At 40.6% G+C, this 18,398-nt stretch overlaps 1 protein-coding gene across 4 annotated transcripts in view; it reads left to right on the top strand.

Moving 5' to 3' along the window:
• The window catches only part of DENND1A (DENN domain containing 1A), a 153,918-nt gene that overhangs the window by 97,151 nt on the left and 38,369 nt on the right, over window positions 1-18,398 (top strand). The window lies entirely within an intron of this gene.

Below are 18,398 nucleotides of genomic sequence, written 5' to 3'. Positions count from 1 at the left end.
AGGTCAGTGTGCTGGCTCTTCGGCTGACTAGTACTGAAAACAGTGTTCAAGTCTCCAAAATGAAAGAGGTGCAACAAGCACAGTCCATCACACAGGGAATAACCTTCCCATGGAAAGGTATGGGTGTTGCTTGGTTTTGAAGGTAGTCAAATTAGAGGAGAGATGATTAAAAAGAATAAATAAATGATCATAAGAGGCTAGTGCAGAGCTGACCATTGCTTCCTCTGCAAAACCCAGCTCTTCATTGTGTTTTTGTGTTGAAAGGTGGTGTATTTGGCATTCTCTTGCTCTTTGAAGATTGATGAAAAGGTCTGGCCTGCAGACATGTGATAAATTTAATTTTAATCATGATGTTAAGTGGTTACATGGCCAAAAGTTGAACTTTGGATATAGTGTTTCTTGAGGATTTCAGTAGCTAAAGTATCTCCAGTACTGTAGTTTGTCTTGTTATTTTTAAAGCCAGAAGGAAAACATAGCTCAACCTGACTTTTAAACAGCCCAGTTATCACCATCAAATAAGCATCATCTCAGTGGTTCATATTCAGGTTTCAAAAATTACTTTTCAAGTCAGCACAAGTCCTTCCACATCTTACTGGGGAAATCTGTGTGTGTGGAAAAAATAAATAATTTTGAATCGTGGGTGTATGTCTGGGTGTAAGAACTGGGCTTTTAAAGCATCTCAGGTGAAATTGTAGAGGTATTTAAAATGGGGACTATATAAATGACAAAGATGGAAGCAGCGAGGCGCTCTGGCTGTGAGCCTCCTTTATCCCTGCTGGGGAGACACTGACTCCCCTCCATCCCCGCAGGCTTCCTTGTTCTCCAGTGCTCCTCCCTGTAGTTGCCAGGCAACTCTGGGAATATTGGTGTATGCTTTGCCTGGATGTGTGTGTGAGATTAACTAGTTAAGGGGTTTATGAAGGAGAATAAAAATTTAAATTGCTGTTCTGGAAATACCATCTGGTATTTTGAAGGCTGAATGTTAAAGATGAACATTTGAAATGAGTTGACAGTGGCACGCCCCTAGAAAGTGCAACTTTGAGGGACAGCTAACCTGAGGAAGTAGCAGAAATGGTTTGGTTTGCTTATCATTCCAACACAGAAAACTTGTAAATATAGCTGCACAAATATGTCATGAAATTCACTTTAACAATCAGGATGTAGAAAATTTCAAGGCTTTCTTTCCTAAGGCTTTTTGTAAATCAGCAGTTTGATTTGTGATTATGCCTTTCAGTATTAAAATTTAGATAAAGCAAATTTGCAGGTGTTTCATGTTCATGTATCAGCTTCACGTGGAGTAAATACAGGACATAAGCAATACGAAACAGGAGATGGTTCTTTGCATTTCATGTCCTGTAATTCCAGAAACCTGACTGTTCATCTAAAATCATCGATAATTAGAAAATAAATTCAAAGAAGCAGCAGCTTTTCCTCCTTTCATAGTTTCTGTCTCATAAGACAATTTAATTTCATAGACTATCTCATTGGTATGAGCTGACTTTTTGGGATAAAGGGTGTGAATCTATTTTTCATTATTCTGTGTAGGCCCATAATGTGTCACCGAGCAGGCTCTACATTGACATTATTATACTTTAGCATAGTAAGAGCTCTTATTCTGCACAGAGGCTTTTACTCTAGAGATACAAGGCTGTGTAATGTACATATAAACAGAACACTGGCAAGGAGTTTCTGTTGCCATGAACTTTCTGAGCCCTTTGGTAACTAGAAATAGTATGAAAAAAAGATATCCAGGTACACAGCTGGCAAGCATAATAATAGTAATAGTAATATTTACTTGACAAAATAACTGCTGCAGTGCTGTTTCTTACAGTGTTTCCCGTAGCTGCACGAAGCCAGTTTTAAGTGCAGAGGAGTATCTGCTGGCTGTGATGTGCTTACAGCCCCACAAAGCTCTGTTGCTGTTAAATCTAGCCAAACTCAGCAGCAGCTGGGTGTTCACTGGGCTGTACTGAGGCAAATTATCCTGATGCATATGGCTTAAATGTCTACCTGTGACACCAGTGTGAACATTTTGTTCACTCAAATGACTTTTTTCAAATTCCCAGTTATTTTGTTGTTCGCAGAAGGAGTGCTTTTATCTCTTCTAAATATGTAATTCACACAAGTAGATCATCTTTAGCAGAACGATCTCTGTGAATACGAGGTGTGTGTAAAGGTGCTTGGTAGGTCTGAGCAGCTGGGGGATGTTGGGAAGCGAGGCTCAGATTTTCGGGATGGGAGCCGCGGCCGTGCACTTTCTTCTGCTGACACCTAGTGGTTCCAGGCATTCCAGTCCGACTCTCCCGGTGTTGGTGAAGAACAGCCCCCCACCTGGGGGGGTCGAGGTAAGCTCCGGGTGGGCTGGCCCGGAGCAGCGGGGCATGGGTGTGACCCAGCAGGACGCGGGGGTGCAGGGTGGTGCTTCGAAGGGTTTGTCCCCTCCTTGCTGTGGGAGCTGCACTCTGGGCTGGGACCTACAGGCATCCCAAATGACAAGAGTACTGCCTGTCGTCTGGCACTGCAGTGATTCTGACAGGGCTGGTATTTGTAGGAAACCACCGCATTACATCCTGTTACCGTGTTGTAAATACTCCTCCATGAGCTACACCTTTCACATGAGTACTGATACCTCCTTGCATGCACTGAGAAGTATCGAGGATAAGTGAATCTCTTCAGTAAAGCATCCGTTAATTCTCTCTCATGGTTAATTATTCAGTCTTATTCAGGTTTACTTGCCTGAGCAGCCATTAGTTGTAAACTGGATAATTTCTGGTTATTTGACTTGTTCTGAATTGATTTGGTTTAAAGTTAACCTAAATATTCCTTGGATGCAGCCACTTAAGAGTAAGCAAGAAATCTGAGGCAGAGTCAATGTGCTTTTTCTATTTCCACGCTTTTCATGTGCTTACATTGCTGAAGTTACTTTCTAATTTGTGAACTGCTGATCCTAATATGAAACTACTTACTGAAACTCACAGATGTTTTATTTACTCTAGTTTTCATACTGATTTAGCTGAACTGCACTGGTGGGGGGGAATGTGTGTTATATGCACATTGCTGCCTAAGTTCTGTTGTCCTGTCAAAGCCTGATAATTTATATTTGGATTTTAAATAGAGAAGATGATGTACTACCAATTTTCATAACTGTAACTTTGATACTAATTTTCTCATAATACAGTGCAGTTTGAGCAATCAACATAACACAATTCAATTAAGAAGATAATGCATTAATTATTTTATAGGAATCTCTTGAACAGACACAATAAATGCCTTCAACAATTCCAGATTCATGAGATCAGAGTCAGAAAAGTAGATGATATTTGGTGCAGAGTAAGGAAGCAAATGCCAGATGAGTCAAAAAGGAAATTTTGTTGGAATGTATGTGCAGTAATATAAAGCAAGTGCATGCTACGTACTGGTGCATAATTCATTTTGCAAAGGCTTTGTAGCATTCAGTGCTTTATCTACTATGAAGTATGATTGTTGCCATGGTGAATTATTTTTTTAAGTTATTCAGTGGAAGAGTAAATAGTCATTTCCAACTCCCAGTAATTGCCACATCCCAGTTCCTTCCTCTCCATGGCCATCTTCTGCCTAGCTTCTTTTCCTTGCATGTATATTTTAAAGGCACACACTGCAAGCAAAGTAGATACTTCCCTGTCACCAGAGCTGTCTCCACAGTTCAGAGCTTTAGGAGTGTTTGTCCATCTGTAGAAAATATGAAGAAGGATGATCCCTAATGCTTATACAGCTGTTATGTAACTGTTAAAATGAACCCCAAGTTGTAGGGGAAACAGTGAGCAGAAGCTTGTTAAATAGAACTTTCTGTTTTACTTGCAGTTTTGTTGTGTTCTGTTTTAAGTCAGTGCTGATGTATAGCACCAGGAATTTTCTCCCACCCATCTTTACTCTTTTCCTGTTCAAGTGCTTGAGCTCTCAAATCCATACCTGTAGAGACAGTCTAGGGGTGCCTAAATGACAGTACTTTCTAAATGTCATCCTGGTGACTTTACTGACAGGTAGGAGTAGGCAATGAGAGTGGCACTGACAGTGTGTAAAATCTGATTTTTTGTGATAAAAACAGACATAAATTGAGTTTCTGTATATCCTGGAACTGAAATTTAAGGCTTTTTACTTCCTACTCCGAGGATTCTCTGTTTTGTGACATTTTAAAGACCCAAGGTTTCAGCAGCCTCCCTTAGAAGCCACCTGTAACTATTGCTGTGTTTTACCATCTATGGGAAGGTCTGAATTCACAGTCACTGACTGGAAAAGATTTAGTGGGGAAACACAGTTTTGTTTGTTTTCTGTGTGATGTTTGTTTTCATTTCTGTTCTGTTGCTGTTTCCTCTCTGAGCCTTACTGTTGCTATAGACAAATTTCTGCTTTTGCTGTTTTAAACCTTAAAAATGTCTCTTTTTCTAACAAGCAGTTACTGTTCTTCAAAATGGCATTTATTATTCTACATCTAAGTCTGTTCAGATATACATATGTTAATGAACCTGAAAAGACGTTTTCTTTAATCTCTTCTAGCAGTCTGGTATGTAGTAAATAGAATTGTTTTGTAATTTCCAAACTGTTATAAGATCCTATATTATCTAATTCTGTATGACACACTAAGGGGAGGGGGAACCCAGGGTTCTGAGGGGAAGGTAATAAAAAGTAATATTTGAGAAAGTTAACATGACCCTCTGCTGATTGTGGTGCTTCTGCCTGGAAAGGTGCAGGCAAACTTCCCTGTCCATCATACATGTTAAAGTAAAACTCCAGTAAAACCCAACTCAAAGCTAGAATAGCAAACACCCCCCTCTAAAATCCATCATGGGAATGGTTTTGGGCATAGGAACTTTGCCAGAGTAAGGGATGGGGTGCTCTGCATCTGGCTGTGCAGTAACAGCAGAAACGTGAATTTCCTTCGAGTGTGGTGTCAGAATGTTGATGTGCACAGGTCTGCTTTGAGATTATTAATGTTTACCTGCTTCATGCTGATGTTTAGAGTTTTGTGGTCACTTAGTTTGTGGAACCTTTGGGCAGTCTGAGAACCATCTTTGGCTGTGTTGTGTGAGTAACTTCGCAGCCCTCATAGAAGTTGTGCGTTCAGCCGTCAGCCTGGATCTTCTGTGGTGGTGCTGCAGCAATAAAAGGAGCTTTGTTCCAAAGCCTCTCAATCTCCCTGTTACAGGGCAGGCTGTGCAGGGAGCAGCACTCTGTGTTCTGTCACCTTTGCTGTGCGAGGATTTGGATAGTGCTTGTTTGGATGTGCCTCTCACACCTGATTCTGGGGTCTGTGCTGTTTGCTGCACTTGTTTTTGCTTCTCGTCTGTTTGTTTCAAGCCTTTGGTTGTTTGTTTTAGGCTGACTCTTGCCTGTGTTTTCACGGCGTTGTCTCCTGGTACTTCAGTTCTAATTGTGAGTGCACAGCCTCGTGCAAATGCCTCTGTGCAGGAGAACTTGGAGATATTTCCTGAACTAATAAAGCGCAGGGGACTTAGAGGGGAACAACGAGGCACATAAACAAACACCAAGCAGAAAATAACATCACCCTTGAATTCAGCTTCTCTGTGAGGCACTCAGCAACTGTGTGTTTTTTCAAATGAGTTGTTGTATCTGGTATTAAGAAAAAAACCCACCAACACCCACAAACCAATGAAAAACCCCAACCCAAGGACCTTTCGGGCAGGTAGGCAAGGAGTGAACATTCTCAGTAGTGTGAGCAGCTGAACAACTGAAGGGAAAGTATCATTTCTGTTGACAGAAGATAGTGGAAGAGATTTTGGGATTTGGATTTGTACAGTAGCCTGCAGTGGCAGATAAAAGTTGATGAAATTATGATAAATATTCAAATATTTAATTGGGTTAGAAACAAAATAGAGAAGTCATGCCACTCTGGGCTTTCATGGTATGTTGTGTATGAATGGGAGTGTACAGTTTGTACTGGTTTGTACTGGTGTGGTAGCAAAGGAAGCAGGTGAAAGGCAGTAAATCCCAATTAGTTGTAAGGATTTGCAGAGGTGGGTGACAGTGACATCTGGACTGTGGTGGGGCTAAAGGCAGAAGGAGCCCTTTGCTCCTGAGCCAGGACTGACAGTGGAGTGTGGGAGATTCTGACACTGCCCTGGTGCTCAGGGAACCTCACATGTGTCCTGGGAAACACAGGAGGGACCAAGGCCCCTTTCTGCTTTGGCTCTTGCGTGGCATCAGAGAGCCAGGCAACTGCTCTTCACATAGAGCATTGATTTTGCTGTGGGAAGGCATTAGTGAAAGGCAAGTTCTGGCTCATGGCCAAACTGCTGTATAGGCAAAACTTAGTCTCACACCGAGGACCACTTTTTTCTTCTTTTTCTGTTTTGAGGAACACAAAAATGTAAAAACTGCAGAGGGCTGATAAGTACGTTGTTCTTCAAAACACACGCTACTTCAGTCTGGTAAAACGTCAAATGAAAACATTCTGTCCTTTCTTATCTTTTTCTAATTTAATTCATTGTTTTCTGAGCCTTTCATTCAGTGAGTAGCAGCTCTGGCAATGACAGATATTCTATTGTGACTGAAATATGCATTTTGTAAGTCATAACTTTACTTGGTATTTAAATAAACTGTGTATGTACAGCGTGCAAGATTTATGCAGAGCACAGCTGGAGGTATTCTGCTCAGAATTCCTATGGTTTAAAATGTCTCTTTCAAGTTTGAAAATGTGTTGTGAAGTAGATACCATTATGATAATTGGAAGTTCAGCTTCTCTGTCTTCCTCTATTATTTTTTTGAATACAATTAACACATCACACACATTTCACCTGGTCTCTCCTCATTTACCTCTGACACTTCCTTGATATTTATTTAGACACATGTGGTGTCTTTGCTTTGAACTCAATAGTTGGTATATTCACTAGATTTTTTTTTTTTAATAAACATTTTTCTCATTTAGAGATATACAATTAATTTGCACTGTTAGAAAAAGGTATACATATTGATGTCAATTTAAATCTTTTACTTATTTGTTAGATGATCAGGACATAAATTGTATAAAGATTGTAGAGAAAACTGTGATTACTCTCAAATCAAAATACCTGCTGTGAAGTTGAAGAAACAGCTCATTTATTGTAGTTCTCATGAGAAAACAGTACAGAGCAGATATGCACAAAGCTGTCTAAAGAAGAAATTAAAAAATATATATGAATAATACATTTAATTTAGAATTGCTATATTTTCTTTCAGGTAGCACAAAGGTGAAGCACAAATCTCAATGTTTAGTTTGAAATAAGCTTTATTCTTCTGGAGTCAGTAGCAATGCTTTTGTTTCTGATGACAAAACAAAGAATAAGTTTTGGTTTTAAAATACAGTCAAATTCTTAAACTGGAATTAATAACATACTGTTGGCATGGTTTTTAACTAAAATAATGTACGTGGTGTTCTGTATTGTGTGATATGTATAAAACTCAGCAACATAACACCAGTGGCCTCCAGAAGACAATTGCAAATAATATCAGGTTTATAATTTTGAAGGGAAAAAAAAAAAAAAAGGATCTGACTCATCACATTTCAGTGATCCAGGAGAAAAGAATATGAAAATATAATTAGATGTATGTCATTTGTGGAAATTAGTCTTGGAGTTTTCTTTATTTCTTCTTTTTTTCATTTCATTTTGGCTTTGGGAACACTTCTAATGCTTGGAGTTTTAATAATGAATAAGTCCAAAATTCAGCCTAAGCTCAATCCTCACAATTACACAGGAAATTTTTCTGGATTATTTAAAAAATTTTAGCTGCACTTTGGAGTGAACTGGTGCTGTGATTTTGCAGAGTTCCTGTTCACTGTCCTTTCCTTTGATAGTTGTTTCCGTAGGATTTTCAGTAACTGTATTACTGGAGATGTCTGAGATTTGTAAATTAGTTTATTACAGGAAAAAGGTACCATCTACCAACTAGGAATTCATTTGCTTTGTCTTAAAATTGAGGTGTTCGACTGTAAGCTTTTCAGATCCAAGGCTTCTGTAAGAGACTTTAAAAGATGCTCCCCAAAGGGAGTTTTTTGCTGGCTTGGTCAGGGCAGCCAGGGCCTGGCTCTGGTTGTGCAGCTGCCTCTGCTGGAAGGCTGGGGTGCAGAACCCTTGGAGCAGGCATTTGCACAGGACATCCAGAGCCAGCAGCACTAAAGGAAATTGGGGGGGTCTTTTTAAGGTACCTGCACTTGGCCTTCCAGTTTTCACAATGCACATTTAAAATTATTTCTATAAAATACTCCTTGGAGGAGTGTGTGTGTGTATATATATATTTATTTATTTTATTATTATTATTATTATTTTTAATTTTTTTAAAATTAAATCATTCTGTAGTAAAATATTTCAAGTCCTGGCTAAGCTGTAAAGCTTAGGGCTGATAAACAAAGCATCTGAAGCCAAATGGCCCCTTAGCTAACCCCAATTAAAATAAAGATTTCATTGCGCTCTGTCCTGACAGAGAGGGAACATATTGTTGCCTTTAAGGGAGTTTGGTTTAGTTAATGAAAGAATTTATTTCATTTTTTCAAATACAGAACCTAATTAAATAAGTTTCAACTTGACTTGTAGTTGAGGACATTTTAACTCCTTAAAGGTTACTCTTCTGTCCAAGTGTAGCTGTCTTTTGAATAATTCTTGGTGCAGTATTTAGGTTAGTGATTCATGTAATAAGAAATTTTATAGTAGAGCTCATGTAACTGTTTGCCTGTTAAATATATACCATAAATATATGTTGTTGATTCCAAAAGTGTTAAAGTTGTTATCGACATTACATTAATTTGATGTATTACATTAATTTGGCATCAAGTGTTACTCAGAGCTAGTAACTAATACAGGATTCTTAGAAGTACTGTGGAAATGAAGGTGCCAAGAGTTTGAGTGCCCTTTAAAAGCTGTAGATTATATATGTACTTCGCTTGCTCCTGGTGTTCAGTGAAAAGAGAAATATATCAAAGAATTATTTAGGTGAAGCTCTCCAAGCAGTAGTTAAAGTCTGTATGTCCAGAACATTTTTTCTTAGAGAGGATTACTGGTGAAAATGAAAGCTATTTGTGAGGATTATATGTGTGATTAGTTTGCCTTTCCCTAGGATCTGTCTGTACTTGTATGGGTAAAGCTCATCCCCCATTTGGCAACCAATAATTTATTACATATTCTCAACATATTCTCAAAAATATATGAAAAATAAATAACACTTCTATCTAAAGATGCCTTCTTATTACACATGACAATATTTTACTTGAAAGCAGTCAAGAATGGGAATGCTGTTGCTTACCTGAATTTCTTGCCTAAAACTGGAGAAGTGTTGAATGGTTGCTGTGTGTCTGGCAGTAAAACCAGAGGGAGTGCAGGCTGTGCTGAAGGACAAGGACGGTGCTGTTTGGCTCTGCTGTTTATACTTGGTCACAGGAGTACCTGGAATTAACAGCACCTAGCCAGCATTTTCACAAAGGGAGGGGGCTTGTAAATTCTTTGTTACTAAAACTGAGGCTAACCAAGGGAGTTCATGCTTAAAGATACAGTTTTAGTTGTAACAGGTGTGTCAATATATTCCCCAAATGTATCTGTCAAACTCTAAGTAAGTTTTGTTCTGGCCAGTGGCCTCCACTGCATAGGGAGGACTGCTTGATTTAAGAACAACCATATGTGCCCCCTCATTTGGGGATTTTAAGCTAACATTGGGAGTGTGTTTTCTCTTCCAGATGTCACTCAATCATGTGCTCTCCTTTACATGTTCAGTGAATTGCAGTCCAGCTCTCTTACAGTGAGTTTTCAGGGTGAGCAGCGAAGCTGTCTCCAATAAAGGACAATTGATTTCCCTGAGTCAGGGTCATTCCCAAAGCTCTTGACTATTTCTGCTTCAGGTCTGTGTGATTGTTGCCTTCAGCTATGGAGGTAAATGATACTCAAAAGAATTCCTGCCTCTGAGAGGAAATGAATATTTTTATTTATGGATAAGTAGCAAAATATTAGATTGTTTAGGAGGGGCTTGCAGGGGCTTTTTTAGTTGAAAAAGAGTGTTCTTTGGTGTGGGTGTGAACATGAATGAAATTAAGGGTTAGGTGGTACTGGGGTCCTAAAAATCTCTGATTTATTTGACATATGTCAAACATACACATCCTGAGGTAACTGAAATGTAGCGCTGTTCTTTTCTCTTCTGTGAATTTCTGTAGATCATTATAATTAAGTTGTGTTTCAGGAATCTCAGTAGTTGCCAAATGTAACCAAAAATAAAGCATCACATCCAGCCGGAGTTCCAAATATCCTTACTCTGCCCTAAAGCCACGTTTCCCAGCCATTATCTTGTCATAACTTATTGTGCTCAATTTTAATTAAATGTTAATAGCAATTTTGCAGTCAGAACTGACATGAAAGTTTTCCAAATATTATTATACCCACAGGATATCTTTATTTTGTTTTTCTTGTTTCTTCTTTTTTATCTTTTCCAAGCCCTTTTCTTTGGAAAACTCTTTGGTGATGGAGAACATGAAACAGAAAATGGTGCAGTGTCTTGACTGACAAGGATCAGTTTACAAGCACTCATCAACTGAATTTTGTATTCTTCAAGAACATCAAAATCTTACACGTTTGACAAGGATCTTGGGGTTTATTTGATTTTCCTTAGTGTGCTGTATATACTGAGTGTTCTACATTTAGGTTTCCACATACAGATGCTGAATCTTTAAATAAAAAAAAAGCTTTTGCAATGCTGCAACCTGTAGTTCTTGTGTCTCTGCCTTTAAGGATGTTGTGTTCACAAATAGTAGGCTCAGCTTATGCTGTTGGATGTTGGATCACTGGTTCTTATTGCTATATAGGAAGCCCTGTAGTATTAATTGGTTGTCAAATTCCTAAGAAATAACAGATTAATGTGCTTGATCATAGTGCCCTGTTTAGAAGCTGCAGTTTGCCCCCATCCCCAGCCTCTCCATGTAACACAATTACAGATGTGCATCCAGGACATTTAGTGGAATGCATTTCATTAATACAATTTGAGCAGACAATACCAAGTTGCTGTCGGGCTGTGCTGACAGCTAATTACTGAAATGAAGGGTGTGCATGGCTAAGGAACAATGGAGCATGTCTCAGGAATAGGAAAGCAGCACAGAAATAGTGCCACATCTTGGAATCACTCCTCTGGACAGTTTTCTGTCTCTGCAGACCAGCTTTTGTCACATATCTCATCATGGTGGGGAGTTAGACTTGAGGGAAACAAAGGTTGTTACTGTTGATGAAAATGCAATGTGCTTCTGGTTTGCCCTTCCCTCTGGTTAATTCAGACACTTGGATGTACTGACCCATCTGCTGGCCACACTTACCCCTTGCTTACAGACATCAAGCACGTTTTCCCACAGTATGTCCAGTCTGCTTATTTGAACACCAGGGATACTGTCAATGTCAGTCAGTTTTGTAGTGTTATTTATAGGGATAACTCTCGCTGACTGTTTGAAGGAAGAGGATCAGGACTGACTCCTCATTGTTTCTTCCAGACTAAGAAACCACAGACAGGCAAGTGGGGTTTGTAGTAGCAAAGGTTCAAGAGAAAAAAGGAGTGTTCTATATAGGAGAGGCAATAATCCTGCCAAGCACTTGATCAGGTGATACTGAGGAAACTTGTATTGGTTTGGAGGAACTTGGAGAGATACTCAGGAGAAGCCTTGGTTTAGATTGGTTTGATATGGAAGCACCCCCTTCACCAACTCCTTGTGTGTTGTTCTAGAGCAGGGGAAGCTGAAGCACAGTGTGTTCACTACTGGACAAGGAGCTTAGCTTAGAGCATTTGTAAAAACCTCTGTTGCCTAATGGGGTTTGGTCTTTACAGTGTATTTGCAGAATTATTAAAATATAATGGGATGTTAGCTATGAAGCAGTTTCATCATCCAATTTATTCATCTGACATCTGTATTGTAAGACAAGGTGCTAGTTATTGTTGGAGATATTTTTTCTGTTGATGCTTAGAGAACTGTTAGATTACCAGGGTGGCTTATCCATATCCTGATGGTAATGAGCCAGTGGCACTTCTGAGCAACTTATGTTAGTCTGTGCATCTCCAAGTCCACAGGTAGCATGGAGATAAAAAATATTCTATTTCTTGTTAAAATTGAATTGAATCATAAAAATTTTTGATTCAAATCTGCTGTTTCGTTGGAGAAAAAAAGGTACAGTAGCAGGTTGCCAGTAAAGGGTCTGTTCTGCCTGATGAACTCAAAAATTCATGTTGAAGTGCTGCAATAGCTTGCTATTTTTGCAATTAATTTTACGAAACAAGTTCCAGATTGAGCTCTGCTTCCATGTATTCTCTCTCCATGGAAATTATGTCCTTTTTCTCATTTCAAATTAGGTGAGTACAATTAAATCCTTATTTTACATATTTATTAACACAGCTTTCATCCCTGTGGTATTGTAACTACCCTCAGTTCTCTGTGCAAAGAAATTACACAGAGAACTTACAAACCTTCAGGAGATATACGTGGTCACTCTTTTTCAAGCATTACTGCTCCTATCTGTGTTACTCTTACGTGTTGCTCTATCAGCCCTTATTTTGTGCCCTTCCTTTCCAGAAGCTGTTGGTGGCATTGATTTTTTTTTTTTTTTTAATTCTGAAATAAATCTCATTAAAGGCCTCATGCCAAGTTCAAATCTCATTGGATAGTCATTGTTAGAAAATTGATGAGTAAAGAAATTATATCAGCTGTGCTGTCTGGCATGTAGAGGGTTAAGGGAATTTTTAGTCTCACCAAAAAGTATTTGGTCAGGTACTCAGGTGCTGGAAATTTTCTTAGCAACATCAGTCACCTAGGAACATGATCATCTGCTGTTCTGGGGTAGAGATTACAGAGCTTAATGATTAGCTTCTATAAGCTGCAGCTGATGCCAGACTCTACCCCCTTTACACCTAATTAGCCTCATTAATGAGCTCTTCTGCTCTCCACAGAGAGGGCTTCCTCCTCAGAATAGGAGGTAAAAATACTTCATCCAGGTAGATGTGCTGAAACCTTTAATTATTGCCCACACCTGCAAAGCGTTGTGTGTCTGACAGCAATATTGCTTACCCCAAACTGCTTATTTACAGTGACCACAGCACCAAGCATTAACTCTTCAGCACCTGCAGAGCTGGGCTGAACCTTTGCAAGTATTTATAGAGGGTGGAAAGATAGGCAGTTGCAAATTTAATGCTTAATCAAGTTGGATGTGATCTGGCAGGGGTGGAAGCAGTTTATATGTGACAAAAATGGTTTTAAAGGTTTCTGGGTATTTTGTTTAATCCTGAAAAATGCTGAAATTGCAATGGCATGTCAAATATAGCAATAGCAGGACTAAGAGGCAAGTTAGGCAAGTTCTGTTCTTAAAATGAGCAACTTCTCATTGTTTGAAGCAATGTAATTTAGTACTTCTAAAATGGAAACATGGAAAAATACACTTGTAGTGATCAATGAAGCAGGCAGTAACTGTGCTAACGAAGTGTTCAGGGTGATTCTGAGCTGTAACAATTCCTGGTCAATATCTAGTGTAGACTTTGGGAAATTTAGAGCATTGTGCATTATTGGTTATTAGCTGTGCTGCTGAGGCAGCTCTGTAACGTTTTGCACGTGTGTTTGGGTCCCAACGTTGTACCCATGGCTGCAGTTGGAATTAGGAACTCTTTCTGCAGCAGCCAGCATTCCTGAGCTTTCTGCAGGCACTGCCTGCTGTGAGCTTTCCCAGCTCCAGTGGTGCAGCTTCTCTGTGGCACTGGCAAGAATTGCCATTGGGCTGGTTCCATGCAGCACTCCACCTTGTGGAAGATGAATATTGGGATTCTCCGAGGCTGCAGGCAGATGCACTCACAAGCTGAGGCATCTTTCTGAGGGAGTTTGAGGCAAAAAAAATATTTTCCTGGAAAATTCATCTTCTAAAATGAATAGAAGAGGATGTGCTTCCTGCAAGGCATGGGCAGTGCCTGTGTGAATGAATGGGCTTTCCAGCCAAAGTGATGAGATTTCTTGCATTTTGGTCAACTCTGTTTCCCTTGAAGATGCTCTTAGCTGGCTGCTGAGCTAATGTGAACAAAAGCCTTTGAGTTAAAAAAGAATTTGGAACAAAAACCATATATTCATGTAACTAAAAATAGGATCTCGAAGCTGTGAGGTCACTGCAATAAGAGACATCATTACTAACAATTCTTTTATTATTATTAACAATTCTTTTGCATGTGTAGGGGAACATTTGTTTTAGTTTATTAATAATTGAAACAGCATCAAACTTCCCCTGCCAAGATGGAATCATGCACTGTGTGAATCACAGAAATTCCTGTGCATTTTTCCAAGAATGCAGTTTGAACTGAATGCCAAAATAAAGCTTCAAAATGAGTGTTTTTTAAAATATTTGCATCACGTTTTGCCAGTTGTTGCTGCTTCGCATCATCATTACATTAATGGGATGGATGCGCTCGTGGTGGAAGCGTTGGCATGTTCAGTTCTGTTTCCTTGGCGGAAGCCGGAGGTTCCAAGGCAGACGAGGACTTGTACAAGCTCCAGCTGATCTCTGCGGGCGTGCGGGTCCAGAGGGGAGCAGGGCCCGGCGGGGAGCGGGGTCCGGAGGGGAGCGGGGTCCGGAGGGGAGCAGGGCCCGGCGGGGGGAGGGGGTCCGGAGGGGAGCAGGGTCCGGAGGGGAGCAGGGCCCGGCGGGGGGAGGGGGTCCGGAGGGGAGCAGGGCCCGGAGGGGAGCAGGGTCCGGAGGGGAGCAGGGCCCGGCGGTCGCTGCCCATCTGCTCGCTGTCAGAGCACGCAGCCGTGCAGCTGGCCCCGTGCCCCGGCCAGCCCGCTCCGGGCGCTCTCGCCTGGTCTCCACGACAACTCCGGGAGCCGCCGAACCGCTGCTCCCAGCCAGATGCTTCCCTGCACATGGGCTCTAATTAGATGGCGTTTTCCTCCTCAGAAAGCAGTTGGGAATTTTGCGCGGTTTCCATGTCAGAAATGTGTTCGATAGGTGGGAGTTGGGAGGAGCCACGTGGCCGAACCGGACACGATTCCTTGCTGCAGAACGGGACGTGTGAGCCGTGGGTTTGCAGGAATGCACAGCTCATGGACAGAGCAAAACGTGTGGGGAGAACGGAGAAAGGAAAAGTCTGCTTCCTTTCTTGTCCTCACACTGGATATAACTTGCTGTTTATGAATGTACCATGGTAGAACTGGGGGGCTGAGGCAGATCACACATCTGGCACTAACTGCTTGGAAGACCCAGCATTCCCATGCTCTCAGAGGCGAGGTTACTTTTTTATATTCTTGCTTCTACTTTTTAAAGCACTTAAATAAGAACTGCAAGCTGTGAGATGTTGTACAGGAGAGCCTGGGAAAATGAAGCCAAACCTGACCTATAAAAATGATACTTTCTAATATGTCTGGATGCTCGGCCTATTGTGAGATGGGTCTTTTAGTGACCGAGGAGTTCTGATGAAAGTGATAGAAGTGCAGCAGCTTTGATGATTATACTGATGTGGTGTTTTCTACCTTCTCATAAGCTAAAATCTGTGCCTCTTTCTGACAATGGGTGAGAAAATGGTAAAAGGACCGTGAAAAGTTCTCATTTACTTTAAAAGGAAAATGCTTTCCTTCGCTGTCTTCTGTCCTTGAGGAAAGGCATCTTGGGCAGTTGTGTCCTGATGGCTCAGCTCTCCCTGAAGTGCCTTGGCAGACACAGAACAGACTGATGCTCTGGGACAAGCAGTACAAATGCAAGTGGCTTTGGAGTGGCAGGTTCCAGCTGTCCCCAGGAGTGGATGCTGTGGCATCTTTTAAGAGTGTAGTGCCCAAAGTTACTGAGTTACAGTCTCACCTCTGCCATAAGTTACAGTGAGCACACACGTGTGTGTGCACGTATGTATTCATCAGTGACCACTTAAGTTTCCCCAGAGACCTGTATGTGACTCAGGCAGGAGGGAATGGAACCGTTTCCCAGTGTTCTAATCCAGGGCCCCTGGGAACCTCTCTCAGGGGACAGGATCTGCTCGAAGCTGAGTCTTTCCTGGCTGTGTTTTTCCATGGCAGTAGCTGAGGCTTCCTCACCAAGTTACTGAGCAGCATAACACGAGGACAGATCCACCCTCAGTGAGTTCTGCTGTAGCATTTCCTTTGCCAGTTGCTCTGTGAAGGAGGGGGCACTGCAGGCCATGTTCTTCCATGGTGTACGTCAGTGGATCTACCAGAGATTGGGTGTGTCTAACTCAGTGCAAAATTAAACTTTCATTCCATCATATCCATTTTATTTATAGTCAGAGGGCTTGTTACTTAGCTAAGAGAGTGGGATTTTATGACTTCTCTTTATGACTAAGGCTTCTCTCATGTTGCTTTAGTGAAGTTAAAAACAGTTTGTTCTCCTTCTGCATCTATATCAGCATCTAAATCTTATAGTAAAATATATTGCTCTTCAAAATAGCTGTTTATTGAATATGATTTTGGGGATCTTGAGACAAAGGAGTCATTTACATTGTGCACAAAAACATACTTTCAACATATTTATCTGGAAACCTCATTGATTTGGATGAGTTTGAACTTTTTACATGTATCTAAGAAATCAAAAGGAAGCAAAATATTGACATTTGTGATCCTGAGGCATATTGGTCATTTGTAAATCTTGACCAATGATTTGTTACGTCTGCAGAGATTTTTTTTTTCCTATTTTAACAAAACACTTTGTAATCTACTGAGTTTTAATAAAAGAAACAAAAATAGCTTGTGCTTTATCTGATAGGCAATACTTTGCGTAGATTGTTTTTCCAAGCACACTTTTGTATTTTGTCATAGTATAGAATAACTCATATAAAGAATCGCACTGCAATTTTTCTCCTCTTCTGTTTTTTCACTAATATTCCACAATAGTTAAAATAGAAAAAGGCCTTTTCATTGCAGGGACCCTGAATTGGCAGCTGCTTTGCATGCCGAACGTCCCGGCTTCAATGGGAGCATTGCTCATGGAATGATTGCAGAACCAGGCCCTGAAATTACCTTGCCAGCTAATGATAAAATCGCATGCGGGCCACAGGGGTTTTTGTGGAATAAATATAAGAGTGGAACAATATCCAGTACACATTATACCAGTAATTTAAAGCATATTCAGGACAAAGAGAGAGTTCCCAGTGCAGGCAGCATCATAGAGATTTGCTGTATCTGATAAAGATTAGGTTTCTCAGCTCATAATACCATACTATTACTTTCCTTTTGTTAGTCTTTCAACACCTACACTCCTGCATTGACACAATATCAAGTAGGAAGAGGAAGAATAGCCTTGTATTTAAGGGACTGAGCAGGGATTAAAGAAATTTCGGTTCTTTTCCCTGGCTCTGCCAGAGACTTTTGTGACCGTGTACAAGTTACTTATTATTTTCATGCCTCTATTCTTGATCTGTGAAATGGTGGTTTTTTAAATTTTTTTTTCCTTTCTTTTTCCTCCCAGCCCTAAATGCTTTCTTGCTGGCTTCTTTGCACTTCATGTGCCAGGCTTGTTGCTTGAGTTCCAGCTAGGAAGCTGTAGCAGTTGCTTAGGGATAGGAAGTGTCTGGCTGCTGTAGGTGATGAAATCAGGGCAGGCAATGGCTGGAATTAGCCATATAAACACTTGGAAAACTGGCTGGCTCCATTATAGTGAAGTACTTTCATTAGCTGTGTGAGTGTGAGTTGTTTTACTTGGTCTAACATGAAAATGTCAGGTATCCTGATGAACTAAGAGAGTTTGAAAGAAGAAGCAAAACCACTGCCCTGTCGTAGAAGTTTTCTCTACTTACACATTTTTTGACAGTTTCATCTTTTATTTGAAGTTGGTTTTGTGCCCTTTTGTGTCTATACCAGAGGCTGTATTCCGTAGTGAGGAACCAAAACAAATGTCTGAAATTGGGCTGGTGATGGAGCTGAGCTCTTATGTGAGACGCTACGTGTTTGGGCAGTGCAGTCTGTATTTGTGATACGTGGCTTTAAATATGCTTTTCAAGATTGCACTTGGCAATAATCATTTATCAGAACTGGTAGCCTCTTTTTGAACAGAACCTGAATGTAGTTTTCCTTAGAAGGCGTGTGGTCAAATCACTGAACACATGATTTCTTTGTTCCTGAGCTGCATCTTGAGATGCTAATAAAGCTCTGGTATCATTTGCTTAATTCAGAGAGCTTGATCTCTGCTTTCTGGATCCCATTATGACTGAGGTGGATGCAAAGAGCTCTCTTGTGCTGGACGTATGGAATGGTTATGGGAGGTTATTTGTCAGAGCAATTGCAAGCTGAATGAGCCGATGTCCTATCAGGGGTCTGTCATCAATTTCAGGTTTTCTTTATGGAATCCCGCTGGCTGGCTGATGATCCTTCTTCAGCTGTGATGAGCTAATCTTCCCCTGACATGGCAATCACAGTTCTGGACAGGCCTGCAGAGCAGTGC

This window comes from Cyanistes caeruleus, chromosome 20 (genome assembly GCF_971803275.1).
Source record: "Cyanistes caeruleus chromosome 20, bCyaCae1.hap1.1, whole genome shotgun sequence".
Lineage (NCBI taxonomy): Eukaryota > Metazoa > Chordata > Aves > Passeriformes > Paridae > Cyanistes > Cyanistes caeruleus.
Note: the sequence above shows the minus strand (reverse complement) of the source record. Positions and strands in the feature narration are given on the sequence as shown.